Source organism: Alosa alosa, chromosome 5 (genome assembly GCF_017589495.1).
Source record: "Alosa alosa isolate M-15738 ecotype Scorff River chromosome 5, AALO_Geno_1.1, whole genome shotgun sequence".
In the NCBI taxonomy this organism is placed as follows: Eukaryota; Metazoa; Chordata; class Actinopteri; order Clupeiformes; family Clupeidae; genus Alosa; species Alosa alosa.
In genome coordinates this window covers 151,915-168,457 of record NC_063193.1, presented here as the reverse complement: position 1 = coordinate 168,457, position 16,543 = coordinate 151,915, and the positions used below count along the sequence as shown (strand labels likewise).

At 43.7% G+C, this 16,543-nt stretch overlaps 1 protein-coding gene across 1 annotated transcript in view; it reads left to right on the top strand.

The window, feature by feature from the left end:
* The first annotated feature begins 4,272 nt into the window (after positions 1-4,272).
* The window catches only part of LOC125294530 (WSC domain-containing protein 2-like), a 101,704-nt gene continuing 89,433 nt past the window's right edge, over positions 4,273-16,543 (top strand). Inside the window, exon 1 of the mRNA XM_048243363.1 lies at positions 4,273-4,330. The gene's annotated coding sequence lies outside the window, so the exon portion shown is untranslated. The remainder of the gene's footprint in view (positions 4,331-16,543) is intronic.

Sequence of the window (16,543 nt, the reverse complement as noted above, 5' to 3'; positions counted from 1 at the left end):
TCATAGCATTATTATGACCGCCCAGCTTCTGGCGTCATATATAGGATTAATCAAAGTTTTTTGTTTTTTTCCCCGTCATCTACTTCCTGAATTTTTGGTCAAAGATACCTGGGACACCGAACCACCGGGGCACATGAAAATTGGTCGTTTCGTCCCCGGGGGCCACTACCACACCCCACCCCCGTGCTGGGCCCCCCGAACTGCAAAAAAAGCAGTTTTTCCTAAATAACTACCTGAACCGTGGCACTGAGGATGAAGAATCTTTTATGGTATGTTGGTCTCAAGGGCCCACATCAACCTGGCCCATAATCACTCATTTGTGATTTGCACCCCCCCGGTAAAAAATGAAAATGCAATATTATTCTGCTTTAATAAGCCCCTATCTTCAGTTAAGATGTTCAGAACTGCACCAAATTTTATGTGTATGATTGACCTGGCATTCTCTGGGGGGTATGCCAAGTTTAGTAGAAATTTCATCCATGGGGGGGTCTCAAAAAAAATTAGGTTATGTGTACATTTAGTGACTGTACACTCATTGGCCTGTAGATGGCGGTGCACACATATACACATGCACACACACACAGGCATCCACATACTATCGGTATCAGAACGGCCGATACATAATTACAAATTCAGTAGGATTAAAAGAAAGCCAAAATAAATATTCATCATCATGGCTGCATTTCCAGTAATGGCGATAAGTAGTCGTTTGTCCACTAGATGGCGCATCGTTGCAGTGAGACTTAATTTTGTTGGAAGTTAAAAGTGGGTTGGAAAAACAATGGACGCTTCCTACAAGGACTGTAGTTTACCGCAGAGAACGTCTAATAAGAATAGGACGATGTTCACATGAAATGTAATTCCCATTTCTTCTTGAAGATAGATAGATAGATAGATAGATCCTTTATTGATCCTCAAGGGGAAATTCAACGGGTCTCAGTAGCATACAGACATAACACACAACATGCACTTACAGCAGAAATGGTAAACATAAGTATAAACATATAACTAAACTCCACTGTACAATAAGACAGTAGAAGATAAGACGGATAAGAAAACTAACAAAACTAAATACTAAATACACTATATAAGTTAAATTAAGAAAGTCCGATGTGCTTGAGGGTGATCAAGCATAAGGCGCTTAGTGACAGGGCCAGGACTGGTGAGGTGCTAAAGGGGTGAGTGTCATGGTGAAGGTGCAAACAGTAGTCAACCATAGTCCTTAGTTATGTGTGCCTGGCAAGGTGCTCAAGAGAGTGAGTGTCATGGTGAAAGGTGCAAAAAAGTAGTCCAACATTAGTCCAACAGTGCAAGAGTAAGGTCTAGAGACCAGCATAAATAATATAGACAAATAGGAGAGTAAAGTGTAATGTAGACAAGGTAAAATAAAAAACTATTTCAGTGCAAGAACAGGTTGAGGTAATATGGTTACTATAGCCATTCATTCATTCAGTATTGTATCAGAAGCCTGACCGCAGCCATTGATCATTGATCATGTGTGCTAATATAGCATGAAAAACAAAAAATATAGCATGAAAAACAGTGTAGCAGTAAAACAGTAGTGAAAACATTAGGCTGTGTACAATAGTAAAACAGTAGTAAGCAGTAGTGGGCAGTCAGTACTCAAAAAACATGGACATGGAGAGGGTGGAGAGGCAGAGAAGTCTATCTCTCCTCTTCCCTTAAGTGAGGCATTGAACAGTTCAATGGCCCTAGGAACAAATGACTTCCTCAGCCTTTCAGTTGTGCATGGCAGTGAGCGAAGTCTCCAGCTGATCAAGCTCTTTTGGTTTTGATAGTGCTGTAGAGCCGGATGACATTCATTGTCCAAGATGTTGATCAGTTTGTTTAGGGTCCTTTTGTCAGATATTGAAGTGATGCACTCCAGTTCAGCTCCCACTACAGAGCCAGCCTTCCTTACCAGCCTGTCAAGTCGCCCAGCATCCTTCTTCTTTGTGCTTCCTCCCCAGCATACCACTGCATAGAAGAGGGCACCCATCTGCAAGAGCTTGTCTCCCAGTCTTAGGGGTTGGATGGTGTTAAAAGCACTTGAGAAATCAAAGAACATGATTCTCACAGCACTTTTCCCCTTGTCTAGGTGAGAATGTGTCCTGTGTAGAAGTTGCTCCTGCAAAGCTCCTGCAAAGCAACTACGATCCAAAGAGAGAGACAGGCCATTCAAACGCTTAAGAAGATTGGTTAGCTACCTCGTTATCATACTCCTGCTGGCTGGCGATGTCCACCAAAACCCAGGGCCCAACTCCAGCTGTAACGTTAATGGTGATCCATGGCGCGCTATTGCGTCCATCAAACAAGGTACTGTTGATCCGACTAACTTCGAGTTGCCCCAGCGAAGTGACAATAATCCATCTTCCTCGAAACCTGTCACACTGACAAATGTGACTGGAGTGCTCCCGGTGTGTAGTAAAATTCCCAATCACAAACAACGCAACTTTCCGCTTCTTCAAACAACCAACCATGCGAAAGTTCTATGGGACCCGCGCGCAAAGCCTAAGGGACTACTCGGGGGCATTTAAACATCCGAAGTGTCGCTTCCAAAACTCGAAAAACTGCTCATGGACTCAAATCTAGATTTTCTTTGTTTGTCCGAATCATGGCTCACTCAGCTTAATCTTGAGTTCCCCCTGTACTCGCCTCAGCTCTGCCATGTCCCCCTCCTTAAACGCCATCTTTTTCCTATTGAGAAGGGTCTTGACATTACTGGTTATCTAAGGCTTGTTATTTGGATAGCAGCGTACAGTCCTTGTGGGAACAACAATGTCCATACAGAGGTTCAGAGTCAGTAGTGCAATGTGTGACCTCCTCTAAGTCCTCTCCATTCAGTAGCACACTCCAGTCAGTGGACTCCAAAGCAGTCTCTCAAAGCCTCATCCGCTTCCGGTGTCCACTTCCTGAAGGTGCGCGTGGCAACTGGTAGCCTCTGAACTTTTGGCTTGTACATTGGCTGCAAATGAATGAGGTTATGGTCTGACTTCCCCAGTGGGGGAAGGGGGTGGCACTGTATGCATCCCTCACGTTTGCATACATGAGATCTATTGTCCTGTTTTTCCTAGTTGGGCAGTCAACAAACTGGTAAAAGTTTGTGAGGGTGGAATCCAGTGTAATGTGGTTGAAGTCACCAGAGATCGCAAAGAAGGCATCACTGTGCTGAGTTTGGAGCCTAGCGACTGTAGAGTGAATGACGTCACACGCTGTGTCCGGGAGGGCTTGAGGCATAGACAGTAAAAGAAATGGACGAACAGACTCCGTCGTTTTCAATGGGAGGGCACTGAGTCAAATAGAACGATTTTTCAGTTGGTCCCCCAAGTACTGCGCAGACTCACACTTAACCCCGTGGCGTTAGCCATCGAACTGAATCTTGTAACTCATATGATAGATACACAGAAATTCTTCTCACACTTCCTTCGCCTTCAAAGTCATCAAAGTTAAACATTTATTTATGTATTATTATTAATATCATCCTCACCAAGTCGTGTTAATGTTGAAGCTACCATACATGATCATCTTCAAAACAGTCAACAAAACAAAAAGTTATAGCCTTGAAGCTAATCTTCTTTCCACTTTTCCGACCCTACGGTCAATCCGTCGAAAACCTCTGTAATGATTAGTGCCGTTTTTAAAAAAAAATTAGGTTTACTTTTTATTATTATTATTGGTTGCCTCTGTGTAATGCTTTACCAGAGAGGGTTAAAGCGAGCTAGTAATCAAGGATCTTTGGCTTTACCTTAACATACGATTAGGTGTATGCTAGGTTTTGCTTATGAGTTACCGTCATAGACCGTAAGGTGGACTGAGCTTCTTATCCAAACAATACGGTTATCCCTCTGGCGCCGAAGAGATTACGTCAAAGCTAGCTTCCCTCCAACCGAACAAGCTAACCATTCTTCTTCACGGGGTAACCAACGCTACAGGCGAGGTAGTGGAGTCTGTTTTGCCTTTGTAGTGTTTATGTGGATTACACAGAAGCTACAATATCGCCACAGGATATATGTTATATGAAGTTATGGTATTTCAAAAAAATCCTAGAATGAATGGATTTTCTATGGGAGTTAGCAGAGAGGTGGTCCCTCCAGCCTACGTCGATTCTTCTACTTCCGGGAATTCGCTTGAGCGAATTGGCTTGAGGCGGCACGTAGACACAAACAACAATGGCGTGCGAGAACTCCCTCGGCATGTAGTATGGTCGTAGACTGACCGCTAGTAACTCCACATCCTTACAGCATACAGTCTCCTTCACTGTAACATGTCCGGGATTGAAGCCGAAATAAATCTGAGGATGTTTTTTGGACATGCTTGGTTTTTACTGCAGGTACGTTAATTTTATAATATCAATAAGGACCTAGGTAATGTTACCGTTAGCGTTGGTTGAGTGATGGAGCCCAATTTGATTAATTGCATTTGTAGAAAACTATAAATGCGGTTATACCAAGCAAATTGATAGCAGCACTGTAATTGTATCTGTCGACTGTCATTTGTTGCACGTGCTACAAAATCATTCTGTGCAATGGAAGATTTACCAACGTTACACCGGTCTGATACAGTGACTGAGACTGAGACTCAGACTGATTGCCTGATACATGCGTGAGACTGAGACGCCTGTTTATTTTGTTTTAAGTGCGTGCAGGGTGTGAGGGGAATCGATGTGCTTTGATTCCAGCTTGGTAGTTGTAGTCTGTGAAATTTAAAAAGCACGTGTGTGTGAAGTATCCAAACAATGACACCTTCATTTCATTATGGCTGCTTTAGTCAAGTCAAGTCAAGTCAAGTCGGCTTTTATTGTCAATTTCTTTACATGCACTGGTCATACAAAGAATTGAAATTTCGTTTCTTACTTTCCCATGCAGACATAGACATGCTTTAAATACAGACATAGACATACTATAGACATAGCCATAGACAATAAACATTAAATTAAAGTGCAAGACTGAAATATAGAACATGTATGTATCAAAATAGAAATATAGGACATATATATAAAAAAAATAGAGGTAGTTGTGTTGTATATTTATATAGTCTTAACAGTTACATGAAGTTTAAGCTTGTGTGACCTGTATATTTACATTGATATGCAGTATGCAGTAATTTCAAGTATATCAGGCTTGATGTGAAGCAGCAACACGTTAGGCTGCGCAGTCACAGTGCAGTTCCACAGGGCGGTGTTGGGGGGGGGGGTTAGGGTAGACAGGATCCTAGTTTCCTAGGTTCCTGGCTGGCTGGTGGGTGGGGGGCTGTCAGTGATGGGAGAGTGGGTAGAGTGTTCAGCATCCTGATTGCTTGGTGGATGAAGCTACTTGCCAGTCTGGTGGTGCGGGAGGCGGAGGCTCCTGTACCGCTTTCCAGAGGGGCAGGAGGCTGAACAGTTTGTGTGCAGGGTGGGTTGTATCCTTGACAATCATTAGTGCTTTTGGGGGGTGGTGGTGGTGTAAATGTCCTGCAGGGAGGGAGTGGTGCTCCAATGATCCTCTTAGCTGTGTTAACAGTGCTGGAGGGTCTTCCTGTTCTGATCTGTGCAGCTTCCCACCCCACACTGTGATGCTGCTGGAGACGATGCTCTCGATGGTCCCTCTGTAGAATGTAGTCATGACAGGAGGCGTGGCACTTGCCTTCTTCAATTTGCGCCAAAGTAGAGGCTGCTGGGCTTTCTTAAGCCAGTGATGCTGTGTTGGTGGTCCAGGAGAGGTCGTCGCTGATGTGCACCCCAGAAATTTTGTGCTGCTCACTCTCTCCACAGCATCTCCGTCGATGGACAGTGGTGGCAGTTGTTTGTGGCCTCTCTGAAAGTTGACAACAATCTCCTTGGTCTTGCTGACATTTAGCAGGAGGTTGTTGTCTTTGCACCATTTAGCCAGCAGGTCTACTTCTTCTCTGTAGTGAGCCTCATAAGCCCTTAGTGATGAGGCCCACCAGTGTTGTGTCGATCCGCAAACTTCACCAGATGGTTGGAGCTGTGAGTGGTTGTACAGTCATGTGTTAGCAGTGTGAAGAGCAGGGGCTGAGCACACACCCTTGAGGGGCCCCCGTGCTCAGGGTCAGAGTGCTTGAAGTGTTGTCCCGACACGCATTGCTTGTGGTCTCTGCAACAGGAAGTCCAGCAGCCAGTTGCAGAGGGAGGTACTGAATCCTAGCTTGTCCAGTTTGCTGATGAGTTGTTGTGGTATTATGGTATTGAATGCTGAACTGAAGTCTATGAACAGCATTCTCACATATGAGTCTTTATTGTCTAAGTGGGTGAGGGCTGGATGGAGGGCAGAGCAGATTGCATCCTCCGTGGATCGTTTGGCTCGGTATGCAAACTGGAAGGGGTCCAGGGTGGGGGGTAGGGTGGCTTTGATGTGTGACATGACTAGCCGTTCGAAGCACTTCATGATTATGGGCGTGAGTGCTACAGGACGGTAGTCATTGAAGCATGATGGTGATGATTTCTTTAGCAACACACCTTAAGCTACTGTGTGGGTCCCATTTAGAAGTGGCTACTTCATTCGCGCTTTCTCTGACTCATGGAGCTGCGTGAATTTTATTACAACTTTTCGCCACGATATGGCAGTTTAAGTCCGCTTGATACTGTAAGGCGTGCCATTGGTTTCCAAAGGAGATTTTATTTGTGTCGCCAGCATAGCCTATTGACAATTTATGTTGTAAATAGGCCTACCTTATAATCCTACCTGTAGCTTAGGGAAGCTAACAGCTTGCTATTAGGATCTAGTTTGTTAGTTACAGTTTTGTCATAATGCATTGTAATGATGCATTTTTGCATTTAGAATAGCCAGAGCGTGGATATCTCGATCGGAAAATTAAACAATATCGGGTGCCTATGGACTAGGCTGGGTGAACCCAGCCTGATCTGCCAGCTATTTATTTTTTGATTTCTTAAAAGATTGAGCTTGGTCTGGTGAAAGCCAGACTAGCCATGGACCTCAGTTCCACAATGCAAGGGAACATGAATCAGCCTATATTTGCACGAACAATAACGGACAACAGCTCTTCAACTTTGGCCCGTTAAAATGGGTATGAACAGTCTAGCGACGCATTTCATCAAGGCCCATTTGGACATGTCAGTTATTTGCACCACTGGTTAGATGTAAAACAGCATTTCGTTTCAGACTACTGTTACTTAATTTGTGCATTAACAATAACGTTTCAGACTACTGTTACTTAATTTGTGCATTGACAATAAAGTATTACATGAACTAAAGATGACTAAAATCTTATGTAGAAGAAGAAACATTCACAAAAAATCCATCCCTCCAAAAATGACCTTTTGTTTTTGATAGCTGTTGAAAACGGCATGGAACTGACAGAGATGTTTTTGTTTATAAATAAATAAATAAACAAATAAATAAGTAAATAAATAACATTATGCTGATACCTTTTCCCAAATACAATGTAGCCTACAGGTGTAAGTGACCTTTCATCAATCCAGTTGCAATGGATGAACTGTGATGAACTGCCCTACTTGTGATTGTTTAGCGATTTTAAAGGTTTTATAACAATGCTACATCTTCTTTGGCTATTCTACAATCTATTCACCTTTTCAGCACCATAGGCTACTTTCTGTGCAGTCGCACACACACACTCAGGCATGCCAAACAAGCATACACAAAAGTTTCAAGAGTGGGGGATGGAGTAAAATATGGAGACAAATTGAAGTGTGATTAATTTTCGCGGAACGGATGTACAGGACTGAGTGGGGTCATATTTTGTACCGCTATGCGGTACATCTAGTTTGAAAACAAAGGCTATTAAAACACACACACACCCACTAGGGTGACCACCTCCAAAACCAGCAAGGACGAGGTTGTGCACAAAACTCTGTAGGTTACTATTATTATGCATGTTTTAAGTCTGACTGAATAAAATGAGTCCTGTAATTATTTCCTATGTTGAGCATTTACACGCTTTTAGCCTACAATCTCCCCAGATACTATTAAAGCGATGGTTCGGAGTAATTTCACCCTAGGGTCCTTTGCACCATGACCCCGAGCCAAACACCCTCCCAGAGCCTGTTTTCCCTGGGTCAAACCCTGGTCGAGTAGCGCTGTCAGAAACTAATACTTTTATCTCGTAATTACCCCACTAATAATGCCCTGAATGGTACGAAACTTCTACAGTAGTACAACTATGTTCTTTACTCCTAAAACGAGGCATTGAAAAGTTTGTAAATACACCAGGAGTTTATTTAAATAACATTTGCCTGCTACTATACCCCTGCGTCGACGTTACTTCCGTGATTTGGGAAAAGCCCGTAAAAGTCCTGGCAGGAAGTATGCATACGGATGTAGATCCAGGAATGCACTAATATTTTGTTCGTAGTACCAGTTTGCAACAATTATTAGTTAACACTAAGTTGTAAACACTTCGGAAAAAGAATATTAAAAACTGGTCCTGCCAGGACTTTTACGGGCTTTTCCCAAATCACAGAAGTAACGTCGACACAGCGGTATTCTAGTGTCTTGTGCGTGCATGTGTAGCCTACGTGTGTACCTGCCTGTACTGCGTCAAGATTGACAACAATTTCGACCAATCACTTCAGATGTTAAAAAGTTGAGTGCGTTCTAAGGCCGACCACTCGTTGATTTGTTGTGGATAACTTATTTAATTTTTTCTCCTCTCCGCGTCGACGACAATCGAATAGCGCAATGAAAAATGCAGATGGCTTCTTTGCTACTGATGCATTTTGCAGAGAAACGCTCAAATGCATGTCAATCGAAAGCGGAGGAGCAGGTGGTCACCCCTCCACACACACACAACAGCCCTCCCTGCATGAAACGTCCCTCTTCATTCTGCTAACATTTACAGTAGCTATTCTGACCTCTTCCTCAATTTGTCCCTACTGGGTAACGTCTCTCCTCCTCCTCCTCCGAATCCACCTTTACTTCTCCTTCCTCTGTGTCACTACACTGCACATCAAAGCTGTGTTCCACACCTTCAGCCTGTGCACTCGATGTCGATGGCCCTGCACTTGCTGTAACAGTCGACCTTGGGGTGAACATTTCAGTGATTTTGACACATTTTGCTGCGTCCACTTGTAGGCTTTTTAGCCTTTTGTCTCGCAGCTTCTGTGCGCCGCCCTTGCGCTTTTGTGGTTTATTATCCATTTTCACAATTTCACACACAGACGGAAACTCACTTCTCTCCGCGCTCAGACAGCTCAAATGGCAACATTTGATAACCCTGGGAGGGGAGGGGGAGGGCTGAGAGATGTCATTGGAAAAGCCCAATGTCCGTCAAGAAAATCAACCAATGGGCCACGTTTCGTGTCTCAAATGCCTTCACCATAATTTTAAAAATTATTATTAAATTATGACATCCCCGGCCCAAAAATGTGCGTCGGCCCACCGGGCCCAGTATGCCCGATGGCCAGTCCATGCCTGATCCACGTAGAAACGGACAGTCTTGTAGAGAAGTTCTTTCTTCTGCCAGGCTCTGCTGATCACCTCCTCTTTGACTTTGAAACTCGCGATCTTCACTATGATAGACCGGGGTTTTGCCTCAGGGTCAGTGGGCTTAGCAGCGAGTGCTCTGTGTGCTCTCTCATTCTGAGGTCCATACCTCAAGTTCAAGTTCGGTTTATTGTCATATGTATAGTAAGGCTACAATACAATGAAATGCATTTTGCTCCATCACTCACATGCAGTATAGGATTCTCTGGTTGTTGCGTTGTGTTTTAGTTCTAATGGTTGTATTGAAGATGGTCAATAAAGCTTGACGGCGGGATCAGGATCGGCGATTAGATGATGATTTATTGTAGATGGTACAATAATGAATAACAGAACACAGTCTCGAACAGTAAAACTGTGCAGAGTCTAACAGTTGTGGTTGTTGTTAGAAGCGGCTGCTGAGCCTTCCGACAGAAGATGCTCCTTGGTCGCTTCCTCGATCCGTCTCAGAGTCAAAACCTAAGACGAAGCCTGTTATACTAAAACATACAAACGACAATCATGCCAACGTGGCAGGTGCCAACCAGTGTACAAAACCCGGCTCTGGCCGGATGGATACCAGCCCTGAATGGCCCATGTTATGTCTGATGTTCCCAAACATCGGCCTGTCTGACCTTCCTGCTGGTGCACAGGCCTAAGACACAGTTATGTTCTGTACAATAGTATGGACCTCTCCCCATTGTATACTACACACAGAAGTAACATATGAACACATCAGAATACAGTAAGAATACCCCAGACAAAAAACAGACATAAAGTGCATAGTGCAAGACAGAAAGTGCATCAGCTATTCAACAATTTGACCGCCTGTGGAAAAAAACTATTACTGAGACGGGTGGTGCTGGATTTAATGCTCCGGTAACGCCTCCCGGATGGTAGGGGAGAGAACAGAGCATGAGCGGGATGATTGGGGTCTTTAATTGGGGGCAGCCGTGGCCCACTGGTTAGCACTCTGGACTTGTAACCGGAGGGTTGCCGGTTTGAGTCCCGACCAGTGGGCCGCGGCTGAGGTGCCCTTGAGCAAGGCACCTAACCCCTCACTGCTCCCCGAGCGCCGCTGTTGTAGCAGGCAGCTCACTGCACCGGGATTAGTGTGTGCTTCACCTCACTGTGTGTTCACTGGGTGCTGTTTGTGTTTCACTAATTCACCGATTGGGTTAAATGCAGAGACCAAATACTTATACTTATATACTTTAATAATGCAATCAGCTTTTCTCTTGCAGCGGGAAGTGTAAATGTCTTGGTGATCAGGTACGTTTTTGTCAATAATTCTGGCTGCTGACTTGACAACTCTTTGCAATTGTTTGCGGTCATGGGAGGTTGTGCTCCCGTACCACAATGTGATGCAAAAAGAAAGAACGCTCTCAATGGTGCATCGGTAGAAATTCTCAAGTGCTCTGGTACTTAGGCCAAACTTTTTAAGACGTCTCAGAAAATAAAGGCGTTGTTGTGCCTTCTTGAGGGTGCACTTGGTGTTTAATGACCATGTTAAAGTGTCTGAGATGTTAACGCCTAGAAATCTGAAGCTATCAACAATCTCTACAGATGCTCCGTTGATGGTAATAGGAGTGTGATCTACTCTGGCCTTCCTAAAGTCAGCAATGATTTCCTTAGTCTTATTGACATTAAGAAAGATGTTGTTATTATGGCACCACAGAGTAAGGTTCGCTACTTCCTTTCTGTAGGCCGTCTCGTCATTGTTGCTTATGAGGCCAACCAGAGTAGTGTCATCTGCAAACTTTATGATGGAATTTGAGTTGTGGATAGCTACACAGTCATGTGTAAACAGGCTGTAAAGTAAAGGGCTGAGACAGCAGCCCTGGGGGGCCCCGGTCCTGAGCACTAAGGTGGATGAGAGTGCTTTGCCTATCCTTACAGCTTGGGGTCTGCCCGTCAGAAAATCAAATAGCCAATTACAGATAGTGTTGCCCAGACCAAGGCCTTTAAGCTTCAGCACTAGCTTGGATGGGACAATAGTGTTGAATGCAGATCTATAATCAATGAACAACATTCTGACATAGACAGCGGATCGAGGGTAACAGGGATGTTACGTTGAATGAATGAGAACCAGTTTTTCCAAGCATTTCATAATCACAGATGTCAAAGCAACAGGTCAAAGTCAAAGTCAAAGTCAGCTTTATTGTCAATTTCTTCACATGTTCCAGACATACAAAGAGATCGAAATTACGTTTCTCACTATCCCACGGTGAAGACAAGACATATTTTACCAATTTAAGTCCACAGACAAACATAACATTCAAGTAAACAAAAAAGTAAGTAAATAAGTAAATAAGAGGGCACATATAATAATGAAAAAATAAGAGCAGCAAAATTTGGTTGAAATTGTGCATAGACAGTCAATAAAATACTAGTGCAAAGTCAGGCCAATAAAAGGTCGATAATCGTTTAAACAAGAGACAGGTGTTTTCTTAGGTACAGGTATAATGATGGTTTCCTTGAAATAGCGGGGGACCACACACATAGACAAAGACAGATTAAATATGTCCGTGAAGACCGGGGCTAATTGGGCATAACATGATTTAAGGACACGGGATGGAATGCCGTCTGGGCCAGCAGATTTACGTCTATTCACCCTACTAAAAGTCTCACGCACATCAGTCTTCGTTACCTGTAGGTCGACAGCATCGGGTGGCCGCCGCGCAGCTGGTAGGCCTTGGGGGTCCGAGTTGTGGACTTCGAAGCGGGTGAAGAAACTGTTTAATTCGTCCGGGAGAGACGCAGGAAAGTCGGTAATCCTACTGGGTTTGGGTTTGTAGTCCGTAACTGCCTGCAGTCCTTTCCACATGCGCTGTCACGACCGATGTAATCCTTCTTCAATTTATCTCTGTATAGTCTCTTGGCAGCTTTGATAGCTCTCCGAAGTTCGTACCTGGACCTTTTGTAGTGTTCGCTGTCTCCGGATCGGAAGGCTGTATTACGTTCTCTCAGCCACCGGCGTACGTCACTGTTCATCCAAGGCTTCTCGTTAGTATATTGGCGAGTGGTTCGTACTGAAATACAGAGCTCTACGCAGAAACGAATGTAGGCAATGACCACTGCAGTATACTCATTCAGACTCGATGCCCACCTCCTAAAGATTGGCCAATCTGTCAGGTCAAAGCAGGCCATGCAGGGAAATATTGTCTGCAGTCCAGCATTGAGCTGTCCTCACCTCGGGCTGCTCGTGTTTCACTCTCTGCTTGTAAGCAGCTAGCAAAAGCACGGAAAGGTGGTCAGATTTCCCAAAGTGGGGTCGCGGGATGGCTCTATAGGCTGCCTTGATCGTGGAGTAGCAATGATCGAGAGTCTTGTTGCCTCTGGTGTGGCACTTGACATGTTGGTTGTACTTGGGTAGTACAGACTTGATGTTACAGTGGTTAAAGTCTCCTGCTACGATAGAAACAGCATCAGGGTACAAATTCTCCAGCTTGCTCTTGGCCCAGTACAGTTCATCCATAGCCGCTGTAGAGCTGGCTTGTGGTGGTATGTAAACACACGTAAGCAAGATGCAGATGAATTCCCTCGGTTCCCTCGGTCCAAGTTATTAATCAGAAAGCACACACCGCCTCCCTTAGTTTTTCCGGTGTTCAACTTGGAGCGGTCCATGCGATGTACTGAGAACCCTTCCGGTTGGATGGCCTGGTCGAGAATATTTGGGCCCAGCCAAGTTTCTGTAAAACAGAAAGCTGAACAGTCCCTAATGTCCGTCTGAGCGCTGATTCGGCTGTGGAGTTCATCCAGCTTGTTGTCCAACGACTGGAGGTTCGCAAGCAATATACTGGGAATCGGAGGCTGGGTGGGTCGCCGTCTTAGCCTCGCCAGGACGCCTCCCCGCTGGCCTCACCTTCGGCAGAGCCTTGCTGTTTCCAAGCATCAGGAACACCCAGTCTTATGCCCAGTAAAGTCTGGCAGTCGTAGACAATGGTGCATGTTACACTACAATGGTGCATGTTACACTGGTGGTAATAGCCTTAAATTAAACAAACAAACAAACAAACAAACATGTTACACTGGTGGTAGATCCACTGAGTCTCTCAGTAGTTTTTGCACAAAGTCAATCATGTTATCTCCTTCCTCTTCTTCAGCAATACCATAGATTTGTATGTTTTCTCTACGTACCCGACCTTCCTGGTCAATTAGTTTAGCTTCCATGTTAGCCTGGTGTTGGGATAGCCTTTTCAATAGTGTCGTAGCTGCCTTCTGCTTCCTCAAGTCTATTGTTTTTTCTAGATAACTCTTGTTTGATGTCTGTAAGATGTTGTTTGTTATCCTGTCTGAAATCCTTGAGTTCATTCAATACAGTTCGCAAGCTAACATCCGCGCCCTCCTCTTCACCTAGGAGCGGGGAGTTGCCTCGGCTAGTAATGTGTTGTTGAGACAATTCTTCGGTTCGATTCATTTCTTCTTCATTCACAGATTGTAGTTTCTTGCCTTTTGGGTTAACCCTGTTTTTGCTCATGTTCGCTAAATCTTACTTTAGTATAACCAAAATTGTTTTCAGGGTTTTTAGATCAAAACCGTCGGGGAGCACAAATATCAAGCAGCCATCTGTACTGTGACCCGGAAGTTCCTCCACATTTTTTTCTCATATTAAAGCAACACCAAAGAACTTTTCCTCTGTCGCACGCACGCTATTTGTTTATCCAGCAACGGCTTTGCAAATAACAATGTCCATAGACAAGGTAGAATATGTTGCATGATTTTATGAAAGTACGATGTATTGCAACATCATGCAAGTCAAATTTGTAGTTTCTTATGTCTCATTCCATCGAACTACAGATCCGCTACCCGATTTGGCAAACTTACATAGTGTGGTTATAAGCCGATAGAGGGCCGTGAAGCGAATGCAGAAGTGCCGTTCACCCTGTTGTGAACCATGGAAACAATTTTGGAAACATTATTTTAACTCATTGAGTGCCAAAAACGTAATATTACGTTTTTAGCTTTTTTTTTTTAAATTACGAAACTAGACTGGAAATGGAAATGAAATATATGACGATCGAAAACTCATGAAAACGCACAATCTGGACATTTTATCATAACTCTGTTGCCACTTTGGGTCGAATCAGTGACGCATGCACGTCAGGTCAAAACCAGGCCATTTTCGTGGGTCTATCACTAGGTGGCAGTCTCGCCAGGTCTCGCTGATCACTTCCCGGAAATTTTACACAAGTAAGTAACATATTTCATGAAAGACGTTATATCTCCATTTTTAGAAAAAACAGCGATTTTGATGAAAACTAGCCACTGTTTAGCTTGGGATTTCTCAGGAACAGAGGCGTGTAGAAATTCACGGTTTGCACCCACCGAGAGCTTAAAGTCTCACCTTTTAATCGAGCCATGTGTTCATAGCTATAACACAGAATATGCTGTGGCTGTACAAAAATCATCAACAATGGTCTAGATCAGGGGTGGGCAAACTTTTTGGCTCAAGGGGCCACACTGGGTTTGCTGTGTAAAATAACTAATTTTATGCTGTTTAACAAATGTATAAATTGTGCACTGTCGCTTTAAGACAGTCGCTTTAATTCACGTTTATTTCTCAATGATCTTCTGCCTGCTACGGTATGGCCCTCTCACACTTTTTAAATGGTCAGTAGTGGGAACTACTGCTGCCTTCATGATTTCCTTTTAAAAGTTTCTCATAAGAAGGAGATATCAATTATCAACAATGACAAGCCAGCTGGAACCTGCGGCTCTCTCTCCCTCTGGTGAGTGCAGACGCGTTCCCAATTAAATGGATCGCATGTTCACGTTAGATCTGCTGCAAAGGAGATGACTAAGAGTTAACTTGGTTTAACATGATGCTATCTCTATTTAACATGAAGTTTTGACATTGACATTGTAAACGTTCTCTAAGGAGAGTGAAAAGCAGTTTGCAGTAAAGTTAACCAACGTCGTCTCTATCGCAGGAAAAAAATAGCGAGCAGCCTGATAACCAAATGAAATGCTCAGCGGGCCGGATGAAAGTGCTTGGCGGGCCGGATCCGGCCCTCGGGCCGCAGTTTGCCCACCCCTGGTCTAGATTGCTGGCACTCTAGGACAAAGCTCCCGAAAACAGCTTGGCATTCAATGAGTTAAGGTACAAAAAACTCTTTGGTGTTGCTTTAATGTAAGTAATCAACCCATAGTGATATCTGCTAGTTAAAAAAACTACCCTATTCACCTGTAGTGCCTCACCTTAAAGGAATCTATGAATCGTTACAAAATGAGAGAGGGAGAGAGACTAGTCTTTCAAAAATCTTTTCCAAATCTTTTCAAAGTCTTCTGGTGTAAGGATGACATTACTTGAAGTCGGCAAACCAATTTCCTGTTTGTTGACATGGCTGTCAACAAGCACCTGAAGATAAGATGAGTGCTTTAGTTGTACTAATTTCCTGACTAATCCAGGTCAATACCCTTATTTGAATTGTGTATTCTCTTGTCTTCCCATGTTGAAGAATGACTAGGGCATTTCACCTCTGTGTGACTTTATTTTCATACTTTATTGAAATGCATCATGTTCATGAATGCGGTTTGAAAATTCATAAACACTTTGATTACCATAAAAACATTTCAGTAAAATTATAAATAATTGTGGCATACGTGTTTTTGTTAATGTTCATTTGTTTATCAGGATTCTGCTTATTAGAAAAAATGTTATGCTGTTGAAGGTGGGATTTCCCCATTATTAGTATTACACAACTAATAATGTAAGAAAAATTGTGAAACCTAAGACGGAAATAGAGATTGTTCTAGAGCAGGGGTGTCCAAACTACGGCCCGCAGGCCAAATGCGGCCCGCCACGCACTTTAATCTGGCCCGCCGAGCATTTAGTAGTTTGTCATAGATCCGGCCCACTTTAAACCGGACGCTCGCTCTTGTTTTCCAGCGATAGACGACGTGGTTAACTTTAGGCAACTGCAAACTGCTTGTTACAGCTTGTTACATCGATATACATAGCATCTTCATTGGAGCAGATCTTACAATATTATGCTACTCCATTTAATTGGGAACACATTTGAGCGTGCAGAGAGGGAGAGAGCGCGGCAGGTTCCAGCTGGTTTGTTATTGTTGATAATAATATCTCCTTTTTATGCATCACT